Raw genomic sequence first — 10,057 nt, forward strand, 5'->3', positions numbered from 1 at the left:
CACCCAAACCCATGTCCATTGTGTTGGCGATGCCCATCCAACCATTTCATCCTCTGTCATTCCCTTCTCCTCCTGCCCTCAATCTTTCCCAGCATCAGGGTCTTTTCAAAAGAGTCAGCTCTCCACATCAGGTGGCCAGGTATTGGAGTTTCAGCTTCAATGTCAGTCCCTCCAATGAACACCCAGGACTGACCTCATTTAGGATGGACTGGTTGGATCTCTTTGCAGTCCAAGGGACTCTCAGAAGTCTTCTCCAACACCACAGTTCAAAAGCATCAATTCTTCTGTGCTCAGCTTTTTTTTTTTAATAGTTTAACTCTCACATCCATGATTACTGGAAAAACCATAGCCTTGACTAGATGGACCTTTGTTGACAAAGTAATGTCTGCTTTTTAATATGCTGTCTAGGTTGGTCATAACTTTCCTTCCAAGGAGCAAGTGTCTTTAATTTCATGGCTGCAGTCACCATCTTCAGTGATTTTGGAGCCCAGAAAAATAAATCAGCTACTGTTTCCATCATTTTCCCATCTATTTGCCTTGAAGTGATGGGACCAGTGCCATGCTCTTCCTTTTCTGAATGCTGAGCTTTAAGCCAACTTTTTCTCTCTCCACTTTCACTTTCAACAAGAGGCTCTTTAGTTCTTCTTCACTTTCTGCCATAAGGGTGGTGTCATCTGCATATCTGAGGTGATTGATATTTCTCCTGGCAATCTTGATTCCAGCTTGTGCTTCTTCCAGCCCAGCATTTCTCATAATGTACTCTGCATATAATTTAAATAAGCAAGGTGACAATATACAGCCTTGACATACTCCTTTTCCTATTTGGAACCAGTCTGTTGTTCCATGTCCAGTTCTAACTGTTGCTTCCTGACCTGTATACAGGTTTCTCAAGAGGCAGATCAGGTGGTCTGGTATTCCCATCTCTTTCAGAATTTTCCACAGTTTATTGTGATCCACACAGGCAAAGGTTTTGGCATAGTCAATAAAGCAGAAGTAGATTTTTTCTGGAACTCTCTTGCTTTTTTGATCATCTAGCAGATGTTAGCAATTTGATCTCTGGTTCCTCTGCCTTTTCTAAAACCAGCTTGAACATCTGGAAGTTCACAGTTCACATATTGCTGAAGCCTGGTTTGGAGAATTTTGAGCATTACTTTACTAGTGTGTGAGATGAGTGCAATTGAATGGTAGTTTGAGCATTCTTTGGCATTGCCTTTCCTTCGGATTGGAATGAAAACTGATCTTTTCTGGTCCTGTGGCCACTGCTGAGTTTTCCAAATTTGCTGGCATATTGAGTGCAGCACTTTCACAGCATCATCTTTTAGGATTTGAAATAGCTCAACTGGAATTCCATTGCCTCCACTAGCTTTGTTCGTAGTGATGCTTCCTAAGGCCCACCTGACTTCACATTCCAGGATGTCTGGCTCTAGGTGAGTGTGAGTGATCACAACTTCATGATTTTCTGTGTCATGAAGATCTTTTTTGTACAGTTCTTCTGTGTATACTTGCCACTGCTTCTTAATACCCTCTGCTTCTGTTAGGTCCATATCATTTCTGTCCTTTATTGAGCCCATCTTCGCATGAAATGTTCCCTTGGTATCTCTCATTTTCTTGAAGAGATCTCTAGTCTTTCCCATTCTATTGTTTTCCTCTATTTCTTTGCATTGATCTCTGAGGAAGGCTTTCTTATCTGTCCTTGCTATTCTTTGGAACTTTGCATTCAAATGGGTGAATCTTTCCTTTTCTCCTTTGCTTTTCCCTTCTCTTCTTTTCACAGCTATTTGTAAGGCTTCCTCAGACAGCCATTTTGCATTTTTGCATTTCTTTTTCTTGGGGATGGTCTTGATCCCTGTCTCCTGTACAATGTCACGAACCTCCCTCCACCCATAGTTCATCAGGCAGTCTATCAGATCTAGTCCCTTAAATCTATTTCTCACTTTCACTGTATAATGGTAAGGGATTTTATTTAGATCTTACCTGAGGAGATACCCCTTGTCCAAAGTAAGGAGCAGTGGTTGCACTTTGCTGGAGCAGCTGTGAAGAGATACCCCACGTCTAAGGTAAGAGACCCAAATAAGACAGTATGTGTTGCGAGAGGCATCAGAGGGCAGACACACAAACCATAATCACACAAAACTAGTGAATCTAATCACACGGACCACAGCCTTGTCTAACTCAGTGAAACTAAGCCATGCTGTGTGGTCCCACCCAAGACAGGCGGGTCATGGTGGAGAGGTCTGACAGAATGTGGTCCACTGGAGAAGGGACTGGAAAACCACTTCAGTATGTCTTGCCTTGAGAACCCCATGAACAGTATGGAAAGGCAAAATGATAGGACACTGAAAAAGGAACTCCCCAGGTCAGTAGGTGCTCAATATGCTACTGGAGATCAGTGGAGAAATAACTCCAGAAAGAATGAAGGGATGGAGCCAAAGCAAAAACAATACCTAGTTGTGGGAAAGACTAGAGATCTCTTCAAGAAAATTAGAGATACCAAGGAAACATTTCATGAAAAGATGGGCTTGATAAAGGACAGAAATTGTAAGGACCTAACAGAAGCAGCAGCCATGAAATTAAAAGACGCTTACTCCTTGGAAGGAAAGTTATGACCAACCTAGATAGCATATTCAAAAGCAGAGACATTACCTTGCCAACAAAGGTCCGTCTAGTCAAGGCTATGGTTTTTCCAGTAGTCATATATGGACCTGAGAGTTGGACTGTGAAGAAAGCTGAGCACCGAAGAATTGATGCTTTTGAACTGTGGTGTTGGAAAAGACTCTTGAGAGTCCTTTGGACTGCAAGGAGATCCAACCAGTCCATTCTAATGGAGATCAGTCTTGGGTGTTATTTGGAAGGAGAGATGCTAAAACTAAAACTCCAATACTTTGGCCACCTCATGCGGTTGGCAACTCATTGGAACAGTTGACTCATTGGAAAAGACTCTGATGCTGGGAGGGATTGGTGGCAGGAGGAGAAGGGGACGACAGAGGATGAGATGGCTGGATGGCATCACCGACTCGATGGACATGAGTTTGGGTGAACTCTGGGAGTTGGTGATGGACAGGGAGGACTGGCATGCTGCAATTCATGGGGTAGCATGACTGATCGTCTGAACTGAACGGTCTAGTGGTTTTCCCCGCTTTATTCAATTTAAGTCTGAATTTGGCAATAAGGAGTTCATGATCTGAGCCATAGTCCGCTTCCAGTCTTGTTTTTGCTGACTGTATAGAGCTTTTCCATCTTTGGCTGCAAAGAATATAATCAATCTGATTTTCGTGTTGGCCATCTGATGATGTTCATGTGTAGAGTCTTCTCTTGTATTGTTGGAAGAGGGTGTTTGCTATGACCAGTGCGTTCTCTTGGAAGAACTCTGTTAACCTTTGCCCTGCTTCATTCTGCACTCCAAGGCCAAATTTGCCTGTTACCCCAGGTGTTTGTTGACTTCCTACTTTTGCATTCCAGTCCCCATATAATGAAAAGGACATCTATTTTGGGTGTTAGTTCTAGCAGTTCTTGTTAGTCTTCATAGAACCGTTCAACTTCAGCATTACTGGTTGGGACATAGACTTGGATTACTGTGATATTGAATGGTTTGCCTTGGAAACAAACAGATATCATTCTCTCGTTTTTGAGATTGCATCCAAGTACCACATTTTGGACTCTTTTGTTGACTATGATGGCTACTCCATTTCTTCTAAGGGATTCGTCCCCACAGTAGTAGATATAATGGTCATCTGAGTTAAATTCACACATTCCAGTCCATTTTAGTTCTCTGATTCCTAGAGTGTCTACATTCCCTTTTGCCATCTCCTGTCTGACCACTTCCAATTTGCCTTGATTGATGGACCTAACATTCCAGGTTCCTATGCAATATAGCTCTTTACAGCATCGAATCTTGCTTCTATCACCAGTCCCATCCACAACTAGGTGGTGTTTTTGCTTTGGTTCTGTCCCTTCATTCTTTCTGGAGTTATTTCTCCAGAATAGAGTAATTTGCTCAATTACTCTAATAAAAAAGCTAAGTCTGCTTGTTTTTCCCATGGTTTCACTAATAGCTGGCTTTCTTGTAGTGAATTATATAAAATATATGAACTTCGAAATGACAAACAATAGAAACAAATCTCAGCTCCTGCATTATCACCTGTGTTATTTGGGGCATGTTTCTAAGCCTCTTAGTCACCCAGTCATGTCCAACTCTTTGCAACCCCATGGACTGTAACCCATCAGGCTCCTCTGTCCATGGAATCTCCAGGCAAGAATACTGGACTGTGTAGCCATTCCTTTTTCCAAGGGATCTTCTTGACCTAGGGATCCAACATGGGTCTCCTGCATTGCAGTAGACTCTTTACAGTCTGAGCCACTTTTTTGTTGTTTGTTTTTTTATCTGTAACTGGTTAATGATTCTGCAGTATTATTCGTTACAGAGGAAGAACAAAGCTCCTGGTTAAATCCCATCAACACAGCAGTCAAAGTTCTCTCCTCTTTCTATGGAATTTTGTATTTAACAAGTGACATGAAAAATGTCATGACATGAAAAAAAAAATCTTGGGAATTTAATTCCAAAACTCAGAGCTATTCTGACTTTATATACTAGAGTTTACAGGTTCTCTAGAGGGATATTAAGGGAATGAAAGTCCAGTGCATGAAATCCAGAAACCCCCATATTCTTTTTCAAGAGAGAATCCTGATTTTTTTCTCTTAATTATATATAGGGGTTCTGCTTAACTAAAAAAGATCAGTGTTACTTAAAAAAAAAAAAACTGGAGTATAGTTGTTTTACAAAGTTGTATTACTTTCTTCTATGAGATCTGTGTTACTTTCAGTAAATAATACATTTTAGTAGTGTAAATTTTAGATATTTGGCAAACTTCTGGAGGAATATTTTAGGAAAGAAGGGAGATAATCTCATTGATGATTGATTCCTTCAATGCATAATGAATAATGTGGTTCCCGATATCGTTAAGTGCTTCCCAGGTGGCACTAGTGGTAAAGAACTTACCTGCCAGTGCAGGAGACGTAACAGAGGCAGGTTCGATTCCTGGGTCTGGAAGATCCCCTGGAGGAGGAAATGGCAACCCACTCCAGTATTCATTCCCAGAGAATTCCATAGACAGGGGAGTCTGGTGGGCCATGGTCCAAAGGGTCACAAAGAGTCAGACACACTGGAGCAACTTAGCATGGACACATGCATGTATGATATCAATATCAAATGATTCACAGCAATTTAAGATATTTAATGCTGCCATATAAGAAGTTGGTTACTATCTTTATGTAAAGTTGGCTTTTTGAGTTGGGTTCCAACACAGACTTGGAGAGAAGAACTCCAGGGCAAGTGGTTTATTTGGAAGCTGATCCCAGTTAGGCCTGGTAGGAGAGTGGGAAGTGAGGCAGGGATGGGAGAAAAGCAGGAAGCTAGGACTCAGTTTTGTTGAGGACTTCAGGGAGATAATGTGGAACAAGCTTAAAGTGATCTACTTCAGATGAAGAAAAGATAATATTTATTCTCCAACATCCATTCCATTGCTGAGGGCTGATCAGAAAGGCATCACCTCCTTGGCTCTGCTTGTCTATTTCACCTGAAGACCAAGAGGCAGTTCTCATATGTGCAGCTGCTGATGCTTTAGAAAAGAGAGACACATACAGTGTATTAGGATAGTGACTATTTCATATAATTACATACATACCAGATGAGTGAAATATATGCTCATTCTTGAGGTCTAAATTTGGGTTGATTTAAATTGGAATCTCCCCTCTATTGCTGCTAGCAATGTGACTTTAAGCTAGTTATTAGTTGCTCCAAATATGGGAAAAATAATACCATAGGAATTATTCACAGTTCCTATGAAGGAACATAGGAAGTATTAGAGTTCATAGGTCCATAGGAAGTATTAGAATTAAGATTTACAAAGCTCCTTGGAGAATTCCTGACATATAATAGGCATCAGTCACCATTAGGGTACATCACAAAGAATGAAAATGCTGTGTTTTATGATATATTTATGATATTTTAAGATATATTACTCTTCAAATTTACTAGGTAATTCAATCTTTTTCCGAAGTGGTTGAATTGATATGCATCACCACCAGAGTTTCAGTTGCTCCACATCCTTTTCATTTTTGAGTCTTTATGATTTCAAAATTCATGTAGGTATATATTCGTATCACATTAGGTTTTTCATTTTCACCTCCTTGCAGATTAATAAGGTTTCTTGGTGATTTGAATACTCATGTGATTTTTTTTTTTTTGGTGACTTTTTTCATGTGACTTGCTTATTTATCTATTTGGTTGTCTTTAAATTGATTTGTAAAGGCTCTTTATATACTATGAGTGCTATTTTGTTTTTATATGTTGCAAATATCTTCTGCTGTTTTGTGACCTGCCATTTTACTCTTACTGATGAAGAGAACTTGGTCCAGTAAATCCCCTACATATGAATGAGTTCTGTTCCAAGAGCATGGTTATACGTCTAATTTGCTTGTAAGTCCAACAAAGTTAGCCTAGGTACCCAACGAACATAATATAGTACAGCACTGTAATAAGTTTATAATATTTTTCTTACTAAGCTTTTGCAATTGACATTTTAATGTAATGCAATTGACATTTTATTCAGCATTCCTACTAAGTACACATAAATTCTAATAACTTATTTGCAGGTTCATCTTTTCTACTTACTAACCATATGTATATAAATAATTCTTCTAATTCTGATATTTTTAAGATATATTTTATTTATAAATTATTTTATTTCTTTCTCTTGCCATATTGCACTAATAAGGGCCTCAAGAACAATATCAAATTCAAATAATCCTTGTTTCCTCTGGATCTCAAAGGAGCAAGATTGTTAACTTTTTATAATTAAGTTTGATATTTGGTGAAGGTATATACAGATGCCACTTATTAGATATGGACATATCCTTCTATTACTAGACCTCTGGGATGTGTGTTTTTCTGCTTTTTTTTTTTTTTATATGCATCTTTTGCATGTATTAGGATGATGACTGGGCTTCCCTGGAGGCTCAGTCAGTAAAAGAATTCACCTGCAATGCAGGAGATCTGAGTTCGATCCCTGGGTCAGGCAGATCCCCTGGAGAAGGAAATGGCTACACACTCCAGTATTCTTGCCTGGAGAATCCCATGGACAGAGAAGCCTGGCAGGTGATGGTCTATAGGGTCTCAAAGAGCTAGACATGACTTAGCGACTGAACCACAGGATGATGATATTGATTCATCTCTTTCTTTCCATTAATGTGATGAATTACATTGACCAACATATGCAGTCTTAGCATAACCTCAATTTTTTATGATTTCTATTGTTTTTAAATGAGACTTTATTTGGATTACCATTTTTTGTAGAGTATTTTTGCATTTATTTTATAAGGGGTATTGTTTTATAGTTTTCCTTTATTGTAATGTCTTTGTCAGAGTTAATATCAAGTTACACTGTCCTCATAAAAGAAATACAGGTGTAGTCTATTGTGTTCTGTTCTCTAGAAGAGGTTGTATAGATTTGGTATAATTTCATCATTGAATTTTTAGTACAATTCGTTGGTAAGGTCATCTAGTCCTGAAATTTTGCTTTTCTTGTGAAAAAGTTTTTAATTATTGATTCAGTTTCTCTTTTGGATATAAGACTGTTCAGTTTTTGTTTCTTCTGTTAATTTGGGCAATTTATATTTTATAGGAATTAATCGATTTTATCTACCTTTTCAAACTCACTGGTATAAAGTTTTGCATAAGGTCCACTCATTATCTTTTTATTGTTGTTGTTTTGCTTGTTTTGGAGCTGGAGCTTTTTAAAAAAATATTTATTTATTTATATTCATTTTGGCCTGCGCTGGGTTTTCCTTGCTTGGCACGGGCTCTCTGCAGTTGCAGTGAGCAGGGGCTGTCTTCACTGTGGTGTGCCGGCTTTTCATTTCAGTGGCTTCCCTTGTTGCAGAGCACAAGCTCTAGGCGCGTGAGCTCAGTAGTTGCAGCACGTGGGCTTGGTAGTCGCAGCTGTGGTTCTCGATCTCTAGAGTGCGGGCTCAGTAGTTGTGGTACACGGGCTCAGTTACTCCATGGCAAGTGGGATCTTCCTGGAGCAGAGATCGAACCTGTGTACCCTGCACTGAAAGGCAAATTCTTATCCACTGTGCCACCAAGAACATTCGACTCATCTCTTAAATGTATGTAAAGGTCTGTAGTAGTATCCCATTTTTTATTTTTGATAATCATAACTTGTACATTATTTTCTGTCTCTTGATCAGTCTTGTTCCCCACCACTTTTTTGGGGGGCTTTATTGATTCTATTGTTGTGTGTGCAGTTATTTCCTATATTGCTATTTCTTTTGTTTGTACCTTTCTAATTCCTATTTTCTACTATCTGTTGCATTAATCTGAGTTTCTCTTTATAACTCTGTGAGATAGATATTAAACTCCTTGATTTCCAATTTCCACTTTTTCAATTTACGCATGTGAATTCAGCTTTAGCTGTGTCCCAAAAGATTTATCATGTATTTTTATCATTGTTCAGTTAAAAATATTCCTACATTTTCATTTCATATTATTTTCTTTTATAGGCTGTACCTTATGCTCCTGGTACTCACATTTCATCTCCCAATTTGCTCTGATTTCAGCCTCAGCTACAGTGAATGTTGTGTGTGGACATTCTTCCTCTTCAAATATGAGCCAAGTATGTGTTCTAAATTTTGCTCCTGCTGCTGCTGCTGCTAAGTTGCTTTAGTCGTGTCCAACTCTGTGCGACCCCATAGATGGTGGTGGCCCACCAGGCTCCCCCGTCCCTGGGATTCTCCAGGCAAGAACACTGGAGTGGGTTGCTATTTCCTTCTCTAATGCATGAAAGGGAAAAGTGAAAGTGAAGTCGCTCAGTCGTGTCCGACTCTTCATGACCCCATGGTCTGCAGCCTACCAGGCTCTTCTGTCCATGGGATTTTCCAGGCAAGAGCACTGGAGTGGGGTGCCATTGCCTTCTCCAAAATTTTGCTCCAGCTGTCCTCAATTCTTTGGAAGACTTCTTGACTTGTGCACAAATTCAGCTCCCAAATACAAAGGATTTGACACCTCCGTGGCCTATTAGAACTGGTGTACAAACGTCCCAGACTTCCCTCCTTCAGGAGGGAGTTTTGGGAGGCTGTTTATGTGCTTGCTGCTGGTCTCTGAAAAATCAAGTCGTGATTGGACAAACCAGACACCTTTACATTATTGACTTTTCCAACTTTCTTGTCTGGATTTTTCCATTTTCTCACTTCTCCTTCCTGAGAACACTTCCTAAGTAAACTCTACAATGTTTTCATATCCAGCTTTGTTTTTGTTTTTAAATTCAAAACAGAACTATTGTACTACTTAATTTCCAAATGTAAATGAATTTATTAAAAATTATTTAGGTTATTTTATCCTGATTGAGAAAATTCCCTCTAAGATTGCTCATTTTGAACCACGTTTATACATTACTTATTTTAAAATAAATAAAATTAGTGTTTAAAAGAAATATATAATGCAGGTGATGTGGTATATGGTAGTGATTTCAATGTAAAGAGAAGAGGGATTATAAATAGAAATGGTCAGCAACAGTTTCTGTCTTGGGCACTTTGTCATCTGGTTACTCAAGTGGGTTCTGACATCTTTGCAGCTAGTAAGGGCCTGGTGATACCTCTCACATTCCAGATGTACTCGTCTTTTGGCAGCTTAGTGGAAACTGTGGAGTTCTAAATAAAGTAGGTATGCAGCATGCTGTGTGCAGAACTGTTTTTCTGCAGACCTTAATCTAAAGAAATTTTAGAAGATCATTTGTGGTCCCGCTCCATTCACAGCCAAAGACCAGATAAAGATTTGTGGCCAAAGTTTATATAGCAAGAGAGAGAATTTGTCTGTAATGTTCTATATTCTCATCCTTAAAAGAACCTAGCACGGCTCTTGGTGGCTTTGGTAGACAGCTGATTGTAGATGAATTGGATACACAATTTTCCAAATGAAAATGTAGGTCCTTTGCAAGGATAAAAGTACTGTCAAGTATACGAGCATATGATATGTTTTCATTTTCTTCAATAGTGTCTCTCT

This window comes from Bos mutus, chromosome 8, assembly GCF_027580195.1.
Source record: "Bos mutus isolate GX-2022 chromosome 8, NWIPB_WYAK_1.1, whole genome shotgun sequence".
Classification (NCBI taxonomy): Eukaryota; Metazoa; Chordata; class Mammalia; order Artiodactyla; family Bovidae; genus Bos; species Bos mutus.